Below are 20,673 nucleotides of genomic sequence, written 5' to 3'. Positions count from 1 at the left end.
CTCCAATGATAAGTGTTTCTAGAGATTTAATCATCCTCCTTTTCCTGGGACAGAGGGGAAGACACTCTTACAAATGGAGATATGCCTTATAAATGTAAATTTCCCTCACGAAAGGGTAACTTCTACCTGGTTTTCAGAGCTTTTCCTACTCCTGCTGTTTCTTAAGAATAACGAGCTCAAGATAATCCTTACATGAAAGAGGTGTATTTCTGGGTGGCATAGTCTGCTGCCCTTCACAGGTCAACTGGCTTAAAGAAGTATCCCCCTCTTCAGGGTCATTTCTTGACCTATTTGATTCTAATTGGTTTGGTTCCCGGGGACCCTGGCTCAGGAGCTCTCTGCAAACCTTAGGAATACTTTTACTATAAATAACAATAATGTCCTGGTCCACTGCATTCTCTAAGTATTTTAAATACCTTTATGCAGCCATCAGCCAGCCAATAAATGGTCTCCCTCTGACTGGAACACGAAAAAAATCCATAGAACAAAGTCAGCTTCAGAGTTATAAACCTGACATCATCTCCTTCAAAATATATACTGAGACCCAAAGAGATGACGGTAACCGAGCATAACTTGCAATACCATCTTTGATCAAACCCCTTGCTTGGCCAGAGGTTGATCAAAAGGGGAGAATTGTCAACTTGATCTCACATCAACCTTTCCTTCCACTGATCCTGGAAAACCACATCAGCAAAACAAAGTGAAACTTTGAGGTTTCATGTTCTTGTAAACTTTCCATCTGCCCAGAAGTCAGACCATCTAGATAACCAACCCAAACCAAGGAACGTAGGTGATTATGGGTGAAACTCCGCCAATCAGATGTTTTTATTCCTTCTTTTCCTTGTTCCCTATGCTTTGTCCTCTAAAAGCTTTCAGCCTTCCGTCCCACCTTGCCATTCTCCCAGCTCTTGAGTGTGGAGACTGTCTGCTTCATGAAGTGTTAAATAAAGCTTATTTTTGTCACCTAAATTGTCTTCCTTAATCATTTTAACTGAGCATGTATTAGGTATTTAAAAATATTGGATTATCTGTGCCAGTTCTTCCTAAATGCAGAATCAGGATTCAGCTCTCATAATCAGTAGAGCAATTTTTTTTAAATGTGGAAATTTAGGCTTAAACAGGTCCACTGAATCAGACTTGTTGGGATGTGGAGTCTGAGATCTATGTTATATAAAAATCCTCCAGAATGTTTCTAACGCTCAGCTTGGATTGAGGACCAGTAGTCCATAATGAGAAATATGTTAGAAAAACGGGAAGGCATCCTGTAGCCCAGCATCCTGGTCAGTGTTTCCAAATTTACTTTCTTTTCTTTGACTCTCCTAAAATAATAACCCTAAATCAAAATTGAAAGCAAAGAGATTACTGACATCGTTGCTATGTATCACGCCTTCTGTTGGAGAATGTTTCTGGGTTCTCGTGGATGTGTGGCAGTCTTGTCAGCACATCCTAAGTTAAATAAGATAGCTGCTTCTCTTAGCAGGGCATTGAAATGACTCCAGCTAAGAATTGATCCAGTAACAAACAAGCTAATTTATGATGGTAGAAAAAGCATCAGCCTCAGAGTATCTATAATTAGGAAGAACCCAACTGAGATTGAGGTATGCCAAGATGAATGTTCTTCTCCCCTTTGCACAATGCACACACACACACACACACATATCTCTCTTATTTTCATAGATTCTCACACTCAGAATCCTCAGTAAGAAATCATTTGATCTGTCATGTGAGCTTTTAAGCTTTTTTAATGAATAATATAAACCGGAATTGTGATAAGGGATGAAGATGCTCCCACAGCCCTTGAAAGCTTCGAGGCGCTCAAGAAAAGAGAAAATAGACTCCTTTATAAAGACTTTTCATGCTACTGTCCCTACTCTGGCACGTTTCTAAACTGTAAAGTGGACTCAGTGATAGGTGTCTCCCCTCTACCCCTGCTCCCCGAGTCACCTAGCCCCCCCTTCTCAATCAGTTAGGGTTGGCTTCAGCTATGAATGACACAAACCCCCACATACCAATGATTTAAACGTGATAAATCTTATTTCTCCTCCACAGAAACAACTTCCAGAGGCAAGCAGTCCCAGGCTGGCGTGGTGAGGCCACCACTTTCAGGGACTCCGATGCCTTTCTGTTGCTCTGCTATTGTCAAAATGAGGCTTTTCTCGCATACTCCAAGTAGGTGGCTTGAGTTCCAGGAAGCAGGTCCACAATCCAGCCAACAGGCAGGAGGAAGTGGGAAAAGGGAAGAGCACACATCCTTTTTGAAGGACACAACATTGGCCAGAACTGAGCCATACCTGTTTGCAAAGAAAGCTGGGAAAAGTCATCTTTATTGCAGTTGGCCTTGAGGTTAGCTAAAATCTGGGGTTCTATTATTGAGGAATACCTGGAGAATAGATAATGGGGGCACAAATCATTGTTTTGAGCCTGTCTCTTTACAGGAAAACATTGTTACCACTTTCTTGTGTAGCCTTCAAGAGATATTCCATATAAATATATAAGCATATATATGCACATATACACACTCCTTCTTGCTTTTTTTAAACAACTAGAAGCCTACGAATTATACTGTCTTGTTTCTTGTTTGTTTGTCTTCTGATTTTTTTTCTGTGTAAAATGTTTTTAGAAGAGCATTTCATAGCTGTTGATGTAGGTTTATCTTCTCCTTTTTTAATAGCTGCAGAGTTTCCCATTAAAGTGATACACCATCACCAAAATCCTGCTAATGGTATTTAATTATGCTTTGTTTTTTTCCTGCTATAAATATGCTACAACCATTCTAAGTTTGCTCACATGTGTAAACAAATCTGTAGAATATATTCCTAGAAAAGTAACTATGGGGTCTAAGTTTTGATAACCGTTATCAAATTGCCTCCAAAGATTTTGTTCCATATTATACGCCCTCAAAAAATGTGTGATAGTGTCTATTTCCTAACTTTCTTGCCTGTACAGTTTGCTATAAATCTGCCTCCCTACCTGTAAGTGAAAAATATTGCTGTGGAGCTAGCCCTGATGGCCAAGTGGTTAAAGTTCCATGCATTCTGCCTCGGCAGCCCGGGTTCAGTTCCCAGGTGCAGAACCACACCACTCGTCTGTCAGTAGCCATGCTGTGGTGGCAGCTTGCAAAGAAGAACTAGAAGGACCTAGAACTAGAATATGCAAACTGAGGCTTTGGGGACGAAAAAAAAAGAGAAAGAAAAAGGAAGATTGGTAAGAGATGTTAGCTCAGGACCAATCTTTCCCAGCAAAAAAAGAAAAAGAAATATTGCTGTGCCATTTTATATTCAATTATCACCTTTTTATTCATTAAAACACATTTGTATTTTTTGTTCTGTGAACTCTTTTCATATTATTTGATCATTTTCTATTGGAATGTAGATTTTTCTCTTATTGATTTGATGTTTTTGTGTATTAACAGAATTAGCCTCTTTTCTGTCTAATGTGCTGCAAGTATCTTTCCCTGATTTGATCTTTGACTTTCAACTTAGTTTATGGTATTTCTTCATGATGAAATATTTAATTCGTTTGTTTTAAGTATATCAGTGTGCTCTTTAACATCCTCTAGATTTTGTTTCTTGCTTAGAAAGGTCTTACCTACTCTACTATTAGAGAAATATTTTCCCATATTTTCTTCTAGTGCATTTATAATTTCAATTTTTAAGTTTAATTCCTTTCTGTCTGGAATTTTTTTTTGAAGAAGAAGATTAGCCCTGAGCTAACAACCACTGCCAATCCTCCTCTTTTTGCTGAGGAAGATTGGCACTGAGCTAATATCCATGCCCATCTTCCTCTATATTGTTTTATATGTAGGACACCTGTCACAGCCTGGTTTGATAAGCGGTGCACAGGTCTGCACCTGGGATCTGAACCAGCGAATTCCTGGCCACCCAGGAGCACGCGAACTTAACCGCTATACCACCAGGCCAGTTCCTGGAATTTATTTTGTTATAAAAATGAGGAAACAATCCAATTTTACTTTTTTCCAGATGGTTAACCAGTTGTACTGTACTATCATTATTTACTGAATAACCTATCTTTTCCACACTGAATTAAAATGCCACCTTTATCATATTTTAAATTCCCATATGTATCTCAGTCTATTTCTGGGTGCTTCTTTCTGTTCCATTGATGTGTCTGTTCAGGCACCACTGCCAAATTGTTTTAATTCCTGGTAGATTTGTACTGTCTTTTCATATACAAGATAAGTGTTAATGTACCTTTAATATTTGACTTTTTCAGAATTTTCCCAGCTATTTTTGCTTGCTTATTTTTCCAATAAAATTTAGAATCTGCTTGTCTAGTGAAAAAAAAAAGTCCTGCTGACATTTATGGATCATAAGATAGAAGATATGGTATAGGAATTTTCCTGCTGAATACTGTACTACTTCATTGCTTGTATAACTTTTTTTAAAGGTAATTATTGACTCTTTTCTTTCCATGTACATTGTGTTAGTTCTTCCAAAATGCTCTAAGAGCATTATAAAATGTCTCAACACTGTTTTCCCTAGAGTGCCTCATACTATCTGTGAATACTGTTTCTTCCCTGCTTGGGCCTGTGGGGGAGGAAGAACGCTTCCTCTACCCTCTAGATCCTTCTGCCAGGTCTAAGAATTGAGTTGACATGAGACAGAATAACAGGAGAAAATCAAGCAAAGTTTAGTAACATGTACACATGGGAGAAACCCAGGAAAACTGAGTAACTCACCAAAATGGCAGAAATCACCACCTTAAATCCTGTCTTTAGCTAAAGACAAAGGAAGATATGGGGGTAGTTGTTTGAGACTTCAAAGGGGAGGAAGGCAGTTTACATGGAGATGGAAAAGCAAATGTTTGATAAGCAAATGTTGACCATGCCTTGCAAAAATAATGAGAGATGAAGAAGACTTTGATTAAAAAGCCTTTGTCAGGTTCCTCCCTGTGTATCACACTCAGTTGTTATTATACTAGAGTTATCTTATGGTGATAGCTCCTTCCTAGAACAAGCCTTCTACCTTAAATCCTTTTAAGAAGTTAGGGGGAAGGTCAAAGTTTCTTTCAGAGTCTTTTGTTCTTAAAAATAATGAAGCCAAAGAGACACATTTTGGGGTAGCAAATTCTGATCTCCCACAGGCCGTTGTTCCTATCATCTCTTGCTGATTACAGACCTAAAGCACAGCTGTATTTGTAGGACTTGCTGTCTTCTGAGGACTTCCCTCTGCTAAGTGCCTGTGACTCCCTTGTCCCCAGGTCCTGTGCCTTCCTCTTTCTTGGTTTATTCCCTTGATTTTTGGAAGCACACGCTTCAGTGGTTCTAAGAGATGAAATATTTTGAGATATTTACAGTTTTGAAAATTTCAGTATTCTACCTTTACATTTGATGTCTATTTATTGTTTCCCTGATATGAAATTTTAGGTAGGAAATAATTTTCTTTCAGAATTTTGAAGCCTTTGTTGCATTGTCCTAATTCAGTGCCATTCTGATTCGACTTAATATACTCCTGCTTTCTGAAAGTATTGAAGACTTTTTTTTTATTCATGGCATTTTGAAATTTCACGATGATGTGCTGTAGATCTCTTTGTCACTTATTGCACCACACACTTGTTGGGTCTTCAAACCTGGATACTTAAGACCTTCAGGAAATGTTCTAGTGTTACTGCAAAAACTGAGGTTCTCTTGCCTGATGCATATAAAAAAGCCAATTGTTACAGCATCAGTTTTCGGGTAAAGAAATGTAGGTTTATTTTGCAGTATTGATCTGCAAGGAGAGAGGGGGCATGTGCTCTCAGATCCCTGATCCATGGCTTGGGGTACAATTTGTGGGATGAAGGGCAGGGTGATCTGAAGTGTGGAGAAAGATGATTGGAGGTGAGGAGAAGTGAGATAATTGATGATCTGTGCAAGTGTAGTCAAGCTTCATGCCTCTTCATAGGACACATGTGCACAAAATGGAGGCATTACCATGATCTGAGGGTGGAGTTTTTAGCTCCTTAATATCAAAAAAGGTAACTCATCAAGCACTTGCACAGGCCCAGTTGATGGATTGGTGGTCTCAACCAGCCTGAACTGGACAAGGGGTCTCAGTTCCTGAAAGATAGCTCTTAATTACTCTGTTGATAAGTTGGGGTTGGTTGAAGTGGTCCTGGAGGGCCTGTGGTTACACTAGTCACTAGTACTCTTTCTCTGATACTTTGATACTGTTTTCTCTGTTCTCTCCTTATGGAACTCTTCAGATGTTGAAGCTCCTGAAATGGTCATCTAATTTCCATATAATTTATATCTTATTGCTATCTCTCTGACTTTTTAAATTCTATCTTTTGGTGTGACTCATTGAGTCTGTCTTCCAAAGGGGAGACTTATTAATGTCTGAGAGACTTGAGCATCTGCAGGAAATAAGTCAACAAAAAAGGAGAAATTGAAGATATAGGAAAGAGAGAAGGAAACTGATAGAATAAGTTCTTAAAGGAGTTGGGAAGGATTGGGATCCTCAGATGGTTTCACTAATTTGGCTTAAGATGAGGGGAAAAACCTTATTCTCAGAGATGCTAAGATTCTGCACCCAAATTCCAACATGTGGGATTTTTCCCCACATCATCAAACACTTCTTGGACACCAGCTAGGTGTCCTACAATTCAACTCCATTCTGACACTATCTACCAGGAGATAGTGTCAGATCCCATAGGTTAAGGGCTCAGTCCTACAAAACTGCCCACTTCCACTCTCACTTTAGATGCCAACTGCAAGCCCAGGTTGTCACCTGTGCTTCTGACCAACCAGCTATTGATCAGAGGTTCTGACTGAGTTTGACTAATTTGCTAGAGTGGTTCTCAGAACTCAAAGAAACATTTTACTTACTAGATTCCAAGCTTTTTATAGAAGGATGTAACTCAGGAACAGCCAGATGGAAGATGGCAAGGTGTGAAGAAGGCTGAGGGGCCCAGACACTCTCCGAGTGTGCCACTCTCCCCAAATTTCCACGTGTTCACCAACCCCAAAGCTCTCTGAACCCAGTCCTTTTTGGTTTTTATGGTAGCTCACTACATAGCCGTGGTTGATTAAACTATTGGCCTTTGGCAATTGATTCAACCTCTAGCCCCTCCCCGCTCCCTGAAGCTCAGGGAGTGGGACTGAAAATTACAACCCTCTAAACACATGGTTGGTCCTGGCAAAGAGCCACCATCCTTAGGTGCTTTCCTAAAGTTATCTCATTAACGTAACAAAAGTTACCTTTATTGCTCTCATCTCTTAGGAAATTCAAGGGTTTTAGGAGCTCTCTGCCAAGAACAGTGGAGGAAGACCAAACATATATTTATTACAAATCACAATATCACAAATGCAGTAAGTAAAGTTATAGGTATGCACTAGAGGTAGCATTGCATAGTGTTTTAAATGTGGGCTCAGAGTCAAAGAGATCTGTGTTTAATTTCTGCATCTCCTAGCTACTAGCTCTGTAATCAAGATCTTGATGTTGGATCTCTCTAAGTTATAAATATATCTTTATCTATCTATCCATCTATCTATCTATTGATCTACCTATCTGTCTGTCTATCTATAAAAGGAGGAAGGGAGAAAAGAACAATAATGCAATACGTAATTCATAGGATAGCTGATATTGTAAAGATTATAGGCCAAAATGTTTATAAAAAGCTTTTAAGGGAGAAAGTAGGGACTAAGTTAATGGGCTCCAGAGTTGGACCAATCACTCTACTTTCTGAAGCCATATCTGCAAACATCTGTATTTGAGTCCATCATTCTGTAGCTGACATTTGTTACCACACAAAGGACATGATCTGCTCACCATAAGACAAAGCCAATCATCAAGAGGCAAGATGGTGGCAGAGAAAGGGCATTTTATTACAGCTTGTTAGAAAGAGGGAAGATAGCCGACTAACGTCCAAAAGAACCATCTTAAGAGGGGCACAGGATCTTGAAGCAGTTATATAGGCCAGTGGGTTATAGGGGAGGGTGCTAGGAATGTTGACCCTGTGGTGTTATAGACTGCGAGTCGCCACACCAGATCTTTCAGTTTTCGTGGATGGTGGCTATCAGCATAGACTCTCTGTCCAGGGATTGTCACGTTCCTAAGGAACTCAACATAACGAAGTTATCATCTTATTGCAGCTGGGAGGTACACGCACAAGCAGGGCTCATAAAGTCTACAGAGCAGGTGGATCTCCTGGTGGGTGCATATCCAGCTGGGTGAGTTAGGCAGAGGCCATTCCAAGTTACAATATGGTTTCTTTTCTACAACATGGCTTCCCTTATGTCGACCTTGCGTTGAGCGGGTATCACATTTATTGAGTGCTTAGTAGATGCCAGGTATTGTGATACACAATCACAACAAATACTCAGTAAATGTTAGCTACCGTATTATTTAGTGCAGTACCCAGCATCTAGTAAGGATGTTGTAAATTTTAGCTCTCCAAAGATATGTTCAGATACAGATTATTTTCAATTAAATAAAACTGATTTAACACTTAATCTCCACCTTCTTTGTGAAACATGGATCAAAGAAATCAGCTGAAAGTGTGGGCGCTGGTGTTAGGGGGAGTGACTGGGAGCGAGGATTAAGCTTGCATAAATGCAGTGTAGCACTGCTAATAGCGGGGAGGGTCTGCTGATATTAGACATCGTAATCAGCTAAGATCAGCAGCTCCATTGCTACATCATTAAGAACGTTAAGTCCTTTTCTCCAGAACTTCTCAGCAGCGTGGAGGCAAATGTTTGGATTCATCCAGGTTAGAAATTGGAGGATGAGTGCCTTATAGAGACAAAGGAATAAAAAATGGATGGCAGAATGATGGTTGAAGCAAAGTCCCATGGAGTCTAGACTAAATGGCAAAGAAAGTGAACCCAGGAGGGCATAATACACTTGGAGAAAAAGGGAGGTCAAGAGGGACAAGAGGAAGGACTGGAAGTTTGGTGGAAGGATGGGGGAGGGAACCTTGATACCTCAAGTCTGAACGTGAGTTGGGGCAGAGTTCTCAGGGATCCAGCTTTAGGGACAACAACATCATTTCAGATCAAGAATTTAAGAGCCTTTTTAAAAAATTAACCTTTAAAGCTCCCTTATTTGCCTCTCTTGAGGCACAAAGCTGCAAGAATGATCAATTTCTGGTTCATTTTGTTTTGGAAGAGTCATTTACTTATGTCCCGCAAGAATAGAATAACCCTGACTCTGGAACTTCTTAATTATAACCTTAAACACTCAAAAAGACAAAAGTGACAGAGGCACAAAAGTTGAAAAAGTGAATGCCTCCCCTTCTCCAGTCCAGTTCCCAGAGGTAATCACTCTTAGAGATGAGTGTTGTCCGAGTTTAGGGTCCCTTAAACGCAGAGCCTGAGACAAGGACTTGCAGGACTTCAGTGTAGGTATCCCATGATGTGGAAGGTCACACGGAGCAGGAAAGAGAGGCAGGAAAGAAGAGGGAACCAATGTATGGGCACATTATCAGGATTCTGAGGTCCAGTTCCACCAGGACTTAGAAGTATACGGTTTAGCGGGTCCTCAAAAAGTTAAAGTTAGAATTACCACATGACCAACATTTCCACTCGTAGGTATGTATCCCAAAGAATTAAAACAGGGACTCAAACAAATACTTGCACACCCATGTTCATAGCAGCATTATTCACAATAGCCAAAAGGTGGAAACAACGTAAGTGTCCATCAACAGATGAGTGGATAAACAAAATGCAGTTTATACCTACGATAGAATACTATACGTTAAATTTGCTAATAGACTAGATCTTAAATGTTCTCACCACAACAAAGAAATGACAAATATGTGACGTGATGGAGAAGTTAGCCAACACTATGGTGGTAGTCATATTGATAGAAATGTATCAAATCAACACATTGTTTGCCTTAAACTTACATAATCTTATATGTCAATTATATCTCAAAATTATTCAAATTTTAAAAAAGAATGAAATTCTGAAATATGCTACGTGGTTGAACCTCGAAAACATTATGCTGAGTGAAATGAACCAGACACAAAAGGACAAATATTAAATGATTCCACTTATACAAGGCACCTAGAATAGGCCAATTCAAAGAGACAGAAAAAATAGAGGTTCCCGGGGACTGAGGGGAGGGGAGAATGGGAAGTTATTGGGTTATGAGTACAGAGTTTCTGTTGGGGATGATGAAAATGTCATGGAAATGGATAGTGGTGATGGTTGCACGACAGTTTGAATGTACTTAATGCCACTGAATTGTACACTTAAAAATGGTCAAAATGGCAAATTTATGTTATGTATATTTTACCACAATAAAAACAAAAGTATGCAGACTGACTCCCAGACTTGTCCATTTAAAGACTACAGTCGGTGGGATGGCGCATTTGTCCATTATCTCTCATTCCCCCTTTGTTGAGTGTTTCTCATAAGGGACTTCACTCACTTGTCCTTCTGGGTGGCTCTTGTTTGCAAGGCTCAGTGGGCTCCCTTGAGAAGTCCCCAGGGCAGAGAATGGAAAGACCACAGGCATGCTCTTTTGGTGGGACATCATCATGATGAATCTGAGCTTGTGTGGAATTATCTACCACAGCTGTGGCTGAAACACAGATGGACCAAGGGCATGTGACACAGGGCCCCCAGTGGTCTCTGGCACAAGTATGTGTTCTTTCAGACAATCCTCCCATGCATCTACAAGCATACAAATAAGGCTCTCTATCTGTATCTATATCTATACCTATGTACAGTTCTTTTTTTTTTTTTTGAGGAAGATTATCCCTGAGCTAACTACTGCCAGTCCTCTTTTTTGCTGAGGAAGTCTGGCCCTGAGCTAACATCCGTGCCCATCTTCCTCTACTGTATATGTGGGACGCCTACCACAGCATGGCATGCCAAGCGGTGCCATGTCTACACTGGGGATCTGAACCGGCGAACCCTGGGCAGCCAAGAAGCGGAAGTGCGAACTTAACCGCTGCGCCACCGGGCCGGCACCTATGTACATTTCTATACACTGATATTTTTACTGTTGCAAGTATGAAATCATGCTATTCATGTTGTTTACAACTTGCTTTTCTCATAGACATATTTCTAACAGTACTTAAAGATGCACCTCAATCTGTTTAACCACTGCGGATCACTCCATTGTATGGAGGTGCCATAATTTTTTTAACCCACTGCAACTATGCTCTCATGTTCATCAATAATGAAATGCCCCTTGCCAAGGTCACCAGTAAGCTTCGTATCTTTAAATCCAGTGAGTCCGTTTTTAGTTCTTTTCTTATATGCCCTCCCTTGCTGTCATTTCTTTGAAATGTTTTCTTTGATGTTTGTATTATGATGGGTATATTTTTTGCTTCAAGCCACACCTATTTCAGACATGATTTAAAAAGGATTAGCAAATGTGATGATAGATTCAAAATCAAATCGTGATATGAGATAGAACAAAGTTTGTTTTTCTGGCCCCCCTCCCTTTTTTTTTTTTTTTTTAAATGTTTTTCCAAGCTGTTTGCTCCTGAATTTTCTGTAAGCAAGAAAAAACTCTCAAAAATGTTTGACTTGACGTTTGAAGAAGATATCTGCTAATTATAGTTTGTGGGCATATGCAAAAAAATAACACACATGTGAATTACAGCATTCCGTATTCCTTGCTGACACTGAGTGAAATAGGCTATTATTAGTTGAGAATTATGTGGGCAGGATATAGATGGGGGGATTTTGACAATTAAGTGAAAAGACATCTTTTTCTCCTTTCAATGCCAGTACATTTCATTGTCTTTCAAAAGCAGGTTTTATTTACTTGAAATCATTTTAGGAGATTTAGGAGTCTTTGCATTGAGCTTTTATTAACCTGTTTAATTTGGAGTTGCCACTTGGGACTAAGATTACAAAGGATAACGTTTACGTAAGTTGGAAAGCGAGAAGCGTAGGGGTGAAAAACAGACTTAGCCATCCTGGACATCTTAGCTTGGGCTGCTATAACAAAATATCATAGACTGGGACCCTTAACCAACAGACAGGTGCTTCTCACAGTTCTGGAGGCTGGGAAGTCTGAGATCAGGGTGCTAACATGGTCGGGTTTTGCTGAGGGCCATCTTCCTGGTTTGCAGACAGCCACTTTCTTGTTAATCCTTACATGGTGGAGAGGGGAAGTTCTGGCATCTCTTCATCTTCTTATAAGGGCCCTATTCCCATCACGAGAGCTCCACCCTCAAGACTTGATCCCAACCTAATTACCTCCAAAAGGCCCCACCTCCTAATACCATCACATTGGGAGTTAGGACTTCAATATATGAATTTAGGGGGGACACAAGAAATCAGACCATAACACTGGGGTATGTGTTTTGCCACTTGGCACCTGTATGACCTTGGTCGGGCCACTTAATCTTAGTTTTCTCATTTGTAAAATGAGAGTCATATTTCATAATCTCATATAGCTCTTGTGAGAGGAAATGGGGTAACATTTCTAGTGCTTGATGAAGTGACTTTTGGTTAGGTAGGTATTAGGACTCTCCTATGAGTACAAAGTGTCAGTTACTCTTTACAGTCCTTCCGTCTGATGGTGATCAGTTGTGCTGGAAAAGAAGGCTCTCAGCTGGACACGATGAAATATGAAACTATTCATTGTGCCAGCAAGGACTCCTACTTGGAGAGAGGATTTCTCAGCACTGAATCCATCTACACCTACTGGATTCTGACGGGGTGTAGGGATGCACTGGGGAGTCACAAAATGCTAACTGACCAGCAGGCAGGGCAAATTCATGGACTTTGTTTCCTCAGCATCACACTCTAACTCCCACAGGGAGCTACCACTGGAAGCCAGGGACCTCATGCACGAGCTTTGAACCTAGACCCCACTGCATCCAAGACTGGGGTGCTTCAGATGTCCTCATGCAAACAGGCTTTATCTGCAGAGAAGCCCAGAGTGTTCTTGGCTTCTCAAAGCAGTTGTTGACCCAACAATTTTAAGAGCCTCTGACCATAAACTTCTAGTGATTTCTATAGCATCCTCCTTAACTAAATTTCCTATGCCTCAAACTTTCTAATGAAAAGCTTATATTTCTCTTCCCTAAGAAAATATGAAATTCTGTTGGGATACTTAAGATCTAAAATTTGTCAAATTAATACGTGTGTGGGGTTCTTTTTGGAGGGAGGTTCTAGTTAAGCAGAGAGGAAAACTGTAGGTAAATTAGAAAATAATGAAGGAAAGGGACACTACAGTCGTTTTCCTTAATTTTAATATTGCACTGTAACCTGAATGTCCCCGGCTCACCAGCCAGTGGTATAAATGACGTCACTGGAACACTAATAAGACCTGAATTTAACTTCCTCATGGCCCTTCCTGCTATATGTCAGGACTTCAGCTCATCTCCAATTTTTTGGCAATTTCACGAGTATCTCACTTGAGCTCAGGAATAAGTCCACACGTATTCTCATTCTGTATCATTACTGAAGTCCACTGCTACTAGCCATCATGTTGTAGTTCTTCAGCGCAGCCACTGTGGCCAGGATCCTCAGTGGGAATGCTGCTTTCTGACATTCCTACTTCACAGTCGCCCTGAGATTCCTGCCAGATGTCACCCTGTGCTGTGCAGAGATTGGGGACATGCTGTTCTCTCTAAATAGCAATATGGCACCTGGTGCTATTGTGTGTGCAGTGTGTTATAAATCTCTTATAACGCTTTAGCTTTCACTTATGAACCCTGCTTCTCTAAGCGGGGGTGGGGGGGATCCCTGAGAGTTGAGGGGGATAACAGACACTTTTTAAATCCTTCTTTTTCCACATCACTCTTTTCTCTGCTCCAGATGGCCATGCAAAATCTCCCTGCCTTATGTGTGTGTGTGTGTGTGTGCGTGTTTGTGTGTGTGTGTGTAAGGGTTGATGGAGGGGAATAAATCCTGCATATTGAGTGACACACAAATAAATCTCTGGGGTTGGGGATGAGAAAGTTACCAACATCTTCTCAGCTTAGATACTTCATTAACCTTTTAATATTAGTAATAATAAACCTTTTATATCAATTAGAATGCTTTGGATTGCAAGTAACAGAATATTTTGCTTACAGTGTCTTAAACAATAATGACACTCTTATCTTCTGCTCCACAATATGCTGTGGACAAATGTCTAATGTAAGACTGTCTGTTTTATTTACTGGTGAATCCCCAAAGCCTAGAACACCTGGCAATAGTAAGTGTCCAATAAATATTTGTCCAATGAACAAGTGAATGTCTATGCAAGTCTCCCAGCTTTTCCCTCATAAGCACAAGGTGGCTGCAGCTGCTCTAAGCATCATGTTCTCATATTGCAATGACCAAAGCAAGAATAAAGGATGTTGGAGGATAAAAGACACTCTCCACATGTATCTTTCCAAGAAAACCTCAGCCAACTTCTTTTTTTTTTAATGTGAGGAAGATTGGCCCTGAGCTAACATCTCTGACCAATCTACCCCTTTTTGCTTGAGAAAGATTGTCACTGAGCTAACATCTGTGCCAATCTTTCTCTGTTTCCTGTAGGATGCCACTACAGTGTGGCTTGACGAGCAGTGCTGGGTCCACGCCCAGGATCTGAACGTGCGTACGCTGGGCCATCAAAGCAGAGTGCGTGAATTTTACCACTATGCCACCAGGCCAGCCCCTCAGCCAACTTCTTCTGTTTCATTACCCAGAAATAGATTGCAAGCCCACCCCTAGACCAGTAACTGTAAGAGAGATGGAATTGTTACGACTGACTTAAGCCGATTTTGACTCATCTGGTGAGTCTGAGCACTTTGCAGCCCAAACAAAATTGGTAGCAAGAATGGAGAGAATGTCTATTGGGCTGCTAACCAACAGTGTCTGCCACACCTTTTCCAACATTCCCAAACCCAGTTTTTGAATTTGTTCCATTTCCTTACTTACAGCAGACTTTAATCATTGGAATAAGATAATCGACCATGTCACCATTTTTAAGAGTTTTCCATCGTGTAGATGTGAGCAGAATATCTGACCTGTGTATTATTTAAATGAAGAAAAAGCCCAGCAGTCCAGATCCTCATCATCCTAGGAACTAGAATAAAGCAAGGGCCTCCGGGCTGACCTCACTGCCTCCAGCCTCTCCCTTCTCTAATCCGTCTGCCTCACAGCCAACAGAGAGATTTTCCAAATTCTAGAAATGAGAGTCTACTTTTTCTGCTTAAATTTTTTTCATAGCTCCCATTACCTTTTATAACTAAACTCCTTAGTATCACAAACAATGCTCTTCACTGTCTTGACTCATCCCATCTCTTCAGATCATCCTCAGCTCCCTTTTCTTACCCACTCCAGCTTCACTTTACCGTGAAAGGCATTCTTATGCATCCATGCCTTTTACAATGGTGTTCTTTCTTTCTGGAGCTTCTTCTTCACTTTGTCTACCTGGTCATCTCCATTTTATGAGCTTCCCTTGATAGCTCCAGGAGCCACAGATTCAAATATCTGAAATTGTCAGGTGAATGAGTGAGATGGGGTGGGTATAAGGAAAAAGAATGCTACTGATTACTGCCCTCAGTGTCTTAGAGACAAGAGGGAATTGTGGAGACTGTGGCAAACTGGAGAACACATGCTACGGGGGACAAATTCACCACTCACCTTCAGCAAATTGTTGCCGTGATGGAACATGGACCCTTCATTTTCAAATATTCCGACTATTCCAAAGAAGCCAGTAATCAGTGTACTATGCAAAATCTCCCAATTTTATACATTTAGAGTTTTAATTTTTCAAAATATTACAGGCCTAAAACAAAAACAAACCAGTTAGAGTGGGCCACCAGTTTTCCATCTCTGCCTTGATCATACCCTCCTCTGAGCAACCGTAGTATTATATTGAACCATAGGAAACTGCTGAACGGCAATTTCACAAGTTTCAATTTGCTACTTTGATCATACTATCAGTACAGCATATAATATGTTGGAGAATGGTTATTTGAGAATGGCTTGAGCTGTTCTATAAACCTCAGGTGCAGGGTGTCAGACTTTTTAATTTTTCTAAATCAAATTCATTTTGTCTTGCCTTTCCCAGAATGCGCCCCAACCAGCATCTTTATGACCTACAGTATCATTTATTTTTTAGACTCTTCATCCCCTTCTCTTCCCTGTGGATCATACGAAAACCCCTAACTTGCTCAGTATACAGTGTGGGACAAAGCCATGATGGGGGTTCCTGTGATGCCCCTGGTCCATTCAGAGGCAGGCAGCTCTTCTGTTCCAGGTACACACTCTCTGTCTGTTCCACTGAGCTCCTGGGACATGACCGTGGCTTTGAAAGACAAGGTACTCAGTAAGGAGTCTCTAGACATCCTTTGGAGTCTTAGTCTTTGGAGTGCTGTGTGCAAGCAGAAAGCATGTCCCCACTGCTGGCGGAAGCACACCCTCTCTGTTCACAGTCTGGGGGAGTCCACCTCTTCCCAGAGGTGGCCACTCCTGTCTCCTTCAAACTTTGGAACACTTTCCTTCTTAAACATGTAGATGTTTGCATCACTGAGCCTAGATTTTGAAAAGTAAATATCTCTTACGAAGGAAGAGGAAGCTTAGCCCTTAAGGGTAGAAACTCAGGTCCAACTTTTGAGCTTTTAGTCAAGAAAAATTACACAGTTTTACATTTGCCTATTAAGTTATAACAACACTAGAATATCAATAAATCATGATGCTACATTTATTTACACAAAATCTCCCTGACTAGACCATACATTGTATAACTCATATACTTGCCTGGCACATGGTAGGTGCCCAACATTGATTGATGAATTGATCTAAATATACCAGGTTTATACTGAGAAAGAAAGGGATGAAGAATGGGAGGGAGAGAGAAGGAGAGTGGAGAAGGGTTTGGAGGAGGAGGAAGGGCAGGAGGAAAGGAATGAATGATTATTGAGTACTCAGCATGTTTTGGCTCGTTGTTGTTATTGCAATTAATCACAAGAAAAATAATCACATACGCATTTCATAGACATTTTACGGGGGAGGAGAAGGAGGTTGAGGGAAAAGTTAAGTAATTTACCAAGATCACTGCTGAGCTGGGATTTTGACCGATACCCCTCTCGGTCCAAAGTCTGTTCATCACCACACCTGTACCCCTCACCATCCGTCCAAATAGTCCCAACTCATCTGTTGATACTTGACACTCCAGTTGAAGCTGCTTGCATTTAAAATAATATAAAAATCCTCCTGCTATTTGGCCTGGGGTCAGACCATGGAGTGAAATGCAGGAAGCTGGAAGTCAACTCAGAGTGATGATGCCCATAGTGCCCCGTCGCAACTGTGGCACAGCATGACTTCTGCTTTGTCTCTGCAGGGAGAAGTCTAAATGCCCTCAGTTAACCAGTTCTGTGCATTCTAATGGCTCTGAACACACTTTCCTAAAAGAAAGTGCTGCCCTGCTACTCCCTAATAACCTTTTTCTGACAGGAGGCTTTTTACTAATGCCGGTGGTTTTTCACTGTGAGCTCTTAAGAGGACTAAGCATTAAGTCCCTCTTGCTGTCCATGAGAAATTGTACATGATTATTCCTCTAGTGGAGAAAGAGCGCCTTGTGTCCCTAGAATGTAAAACTGAATGTTCCAAATGGACAACAGCTCCTGGGGTTCCACTCCATCCTAGAGGACAGTTTGTTCCTTTCTTTTGCACCTGTTTTCTTTTCAATGCCTCCTTGATGTTTTTGTGTCTACAGAAACTCCTTTAAATTATTGTCTGTTCCAGCTAAAACAACTCTCTGTGTCTGAAATTCTGATTAGTTTCAACCCAGTGATGCTAGGATTTCTTTTCTGTGGTGCACAGGTTGCAATGTGAACCCAGATTAAGAGAGAATGAGTTGGTCCATTACTGGTGTGTTACTAGAACATCAGTTCAACGGAACCTACTCAAGCATCCCACAAAACAAAGGACTTTTTGAACACAGGCCTCTGAATCTGCATGATTCATAAACCTGGGCTAGTTATGAAGGAGGTTAGCCAGAATTAATAAAACTCTGAATTATAGTTTAATATATGAGACACAAATTGTGTTTTTTATTTGCCTTTAAGAAATAGAATTAATTCGGTCTAAAGTATTTCCAAGTCAAATTTCACCTGAGTCTGCTTTTATATGTAGAAGCTACGTATTATTGGTTGTTAGGGTCACTCATTTGTACTTAAAATAAAACTACAAACTTTTAAAATATAAACAATTCTCTTAAGTCGTTGATCTTGAATATATATGAATTTAACACGATCAGAAACTTGTACAAATGTAAATCACAGCTCAATTGCTTGAAAATGTGGGAGAATGCAAATGAGTAGACTTTCAACAGATGACAGTAAAAGCTACTATTTACCGTGTGCTAGTGCTTTACCAACAGCATAATCGTAAAAGGCAATAATTATTATCCTAACTTTTCAGTTAAGTTACAGCGTTTGAGGAGATTAAATGAGTGGCCCAAAGGCACATGGCTGGTAAGTCACAGAGCCCGGGCTCAAGCTGAGGTGGGCTTAGTTGCAGACCTTGGTCCTAATGCCCAGTTTATACTGCTTTCATTTTAGCGCTAAGAGAAATTTTAGAGTTGATCTAGTCCAGTGTTTCTCAACCTCCAGTTCCCTTTAAAAAAAAGCAACTGACGTGGATTCACAGTGTAGACATAAATTATTTTTATTATAAGAAGCTTAAACATGTACAAAACATGTTCCTTTTATCCCTGTTTCTTATATTAGCACAAAGTGAAACTACACTACGAATTAAAATACCGAGCAAATTATAAAACCAATAAAATTTAAATTAGTACCATTAAGATGACAGAGGATGCTGTTTTGCTGAAACTAAATTGCCCAGATTTGCTTTAAAATTATCAAAAGGTATCTGCTAACCACTATAATAGGTAATCAGAGTCTGCAGCAATGGGGTGTTCGTATAAATGTAATGTTCAGAATGTTATTAATAATTTCAAGGTAGTGAGAAATGCTCAGATGCCAATTTTAATGGTGTCATTTATAACTCTGTAAATTGCCTTCTTTATTTAAAGATAAGATTAGCATTCTGCCTTTTTGGAAGTCTACGTTAAAGGTATATGATTGACTTATCACTGGAATGTGAAACTGACATTTTTCTCATTGTGTGTTAACTGACTTACAAAACTATTCTCAAACTATCGCAACCTGGTACTGATGGTACCCCAGAAAGCAGATTCGCGTGGGGTCGGCAAGTCTAAACTACCGCTGGGCTACGTGATGGTCAAACTCTCCATCTGCTTTCTCTTTTCAAAGTTTTATGTACTAATTAAGGATAGTGTTAGCTGTTATAACAGCTAAGTCCTGAATTTTTGACGTTGAACCCAATAAAATTTCGCTTCTCACTCACATCACAGTCTGGTCACGCAGCCTCCATATTATCTTCCAGGGACCAGGTCTCCTTCTATTTTGTGGCTCTACCCGCCTTTAGTCCTCAGTGGCCTTTCTGTTCATCTTGCAGAGGGAAAAGGAGCAGGGACTGTGTGTGCTGAGGGGAGTAGGTGCTTATGTGGGCCAGACCTGGAAATGGCACCCGAATCTTCTGTCTATGTTCTACTGCGCAGAACTCAGGCACCTGGCCACACCGAAATGCAAGAGACGCTAGAAAATGAAGTCCAGCTGTGTGCTAAAGAAGGAAAAGGAAATACTAACTATATAGCAGAGTACGCCTCATTATGAAAAACCGTTACTTTTTTAGTCAACCAGTTCTTACATGACCCAGATCACAAACACAAATACCCAGACGAGGCCTGTAAGGATGTAGCAGTGGCCAGGTTTAAGCGGCCATCCTCATGATCTACATACACTTACATCAATGCTTTAGATTTGTGCTGAAATGAAAACATTAAACGTGTAAATTGCCTCTGAGAAGACATACAGAATCCTCAAGGTCCATGAGCCCTAATTTTAGGAACTGTCGCCCTCATGGAATCTCCATCCTAGTGAGGCTGGAGTGCTCCGCCATGCTTCTTCTTTCATCATAATTGTTCCTGCGTTTGGCTTTTGTTTAGGCAGTTTACCTGCCCAGAACGCTCTTCCTCTTTCTTTTCAGAAATTCATCTAAGTCTTACTGACCACATAGCAAGTGACCCCACATCTCTATGAAGGTTTCCAAGCCTTCCTGTCTTCCATAGTCTCTGATTTTTCGGAACTTTTATCTTATACAGAACCAAAAATTTATTCATACCATTATTCAGTTTATGAATATATGACTTCTCTCAGCAAATGATTTCCCAACCAGAGCCTGCAGGAATTTTTCACTCCACAAAGAAATGAAGAAAATAAAGATAGAATGCTGGGTATTTAAAAAGTTTTAATTAATTCAGCCTCCAAAATTGTTTTCCTGAAAGTATGTCTTTTCTATCTTTTTAATGTTAAAATGATTTTGCTTTTATAAAGTGATGATTTGAGATATACAGAACAATTTCTCCCTCTCTCTCTTTCATGCGCGCTCTCTCTCTCTCTCTCAATGAAGAAACTGAACTCAGAGAGGTGAAGTAACACCCTATGATTACATTGTAAGTTCAGAGTGTATGAGTCAGGACATTGTGGACAACAAGTAACAGGAAACTCAGATGAAATGTCTTAAACAATAAAGAAATATATGAAGAAGTCTTGAAGAAAGGCTCCTAAGCAAGGTTGTTTTATTCAGTGGCACGATGATGTCATCAATGATCCAGATTCTTTTGTATTTCCTGCTCAGCTGTCTTCAGTTGGGTGGCTATGGTTTCAAGGTGGCAGTCATGGTTCTAGACGTCA

The 20,673-nt window shown here is 40.4% G+C and overlaps 1 protein-coding gene across 2 annotated transcripts in view; it reads left to right on the top strand.

The window, feature by feature from the left end:
• C23H9orf85 (chromosome 23 C9orf85 homolog) overlaps positions 1-20,673 on the top strand; it is a 225,471-nt gene that overhangs the window by 176,280 nt on the left and 28,518 nt on the right. The window contains exon 5 of one of the 2 annotated variants that reach the window (XM_070248447.1): positions 2,050-2,181. The exons of the other annotated variant lie outside the window; for it this stretch is intronic. The gene's annotated coding sequence lies outside the window, so the exon portion shown is untranslated. Of the gene's footprint in view, positions 1-2,049; positions 2,182-20,673 lie in introns of those variants that run through there. 2 annotated transcript variants of the gene reach the window in all.

The sequence above is a fragment of the Equus caballus genome, chromosome 23 (genome assembly GCF_041296265.1).
Source record: "Equus caballus isolate H_3958 breed thoroughbred chromosome 23, TB-T2T, whole genome shotgun sequence".
NCBI lineage: Eukaryota > Metazoa > Chordata > Mammalia > Perissodactyla > Equidae > Equus > Equus caballus.
Note: the sequence above shows the minus strand (reverse complement) of the source record. Positions and strands in the feature narration are given on the sequence as shown.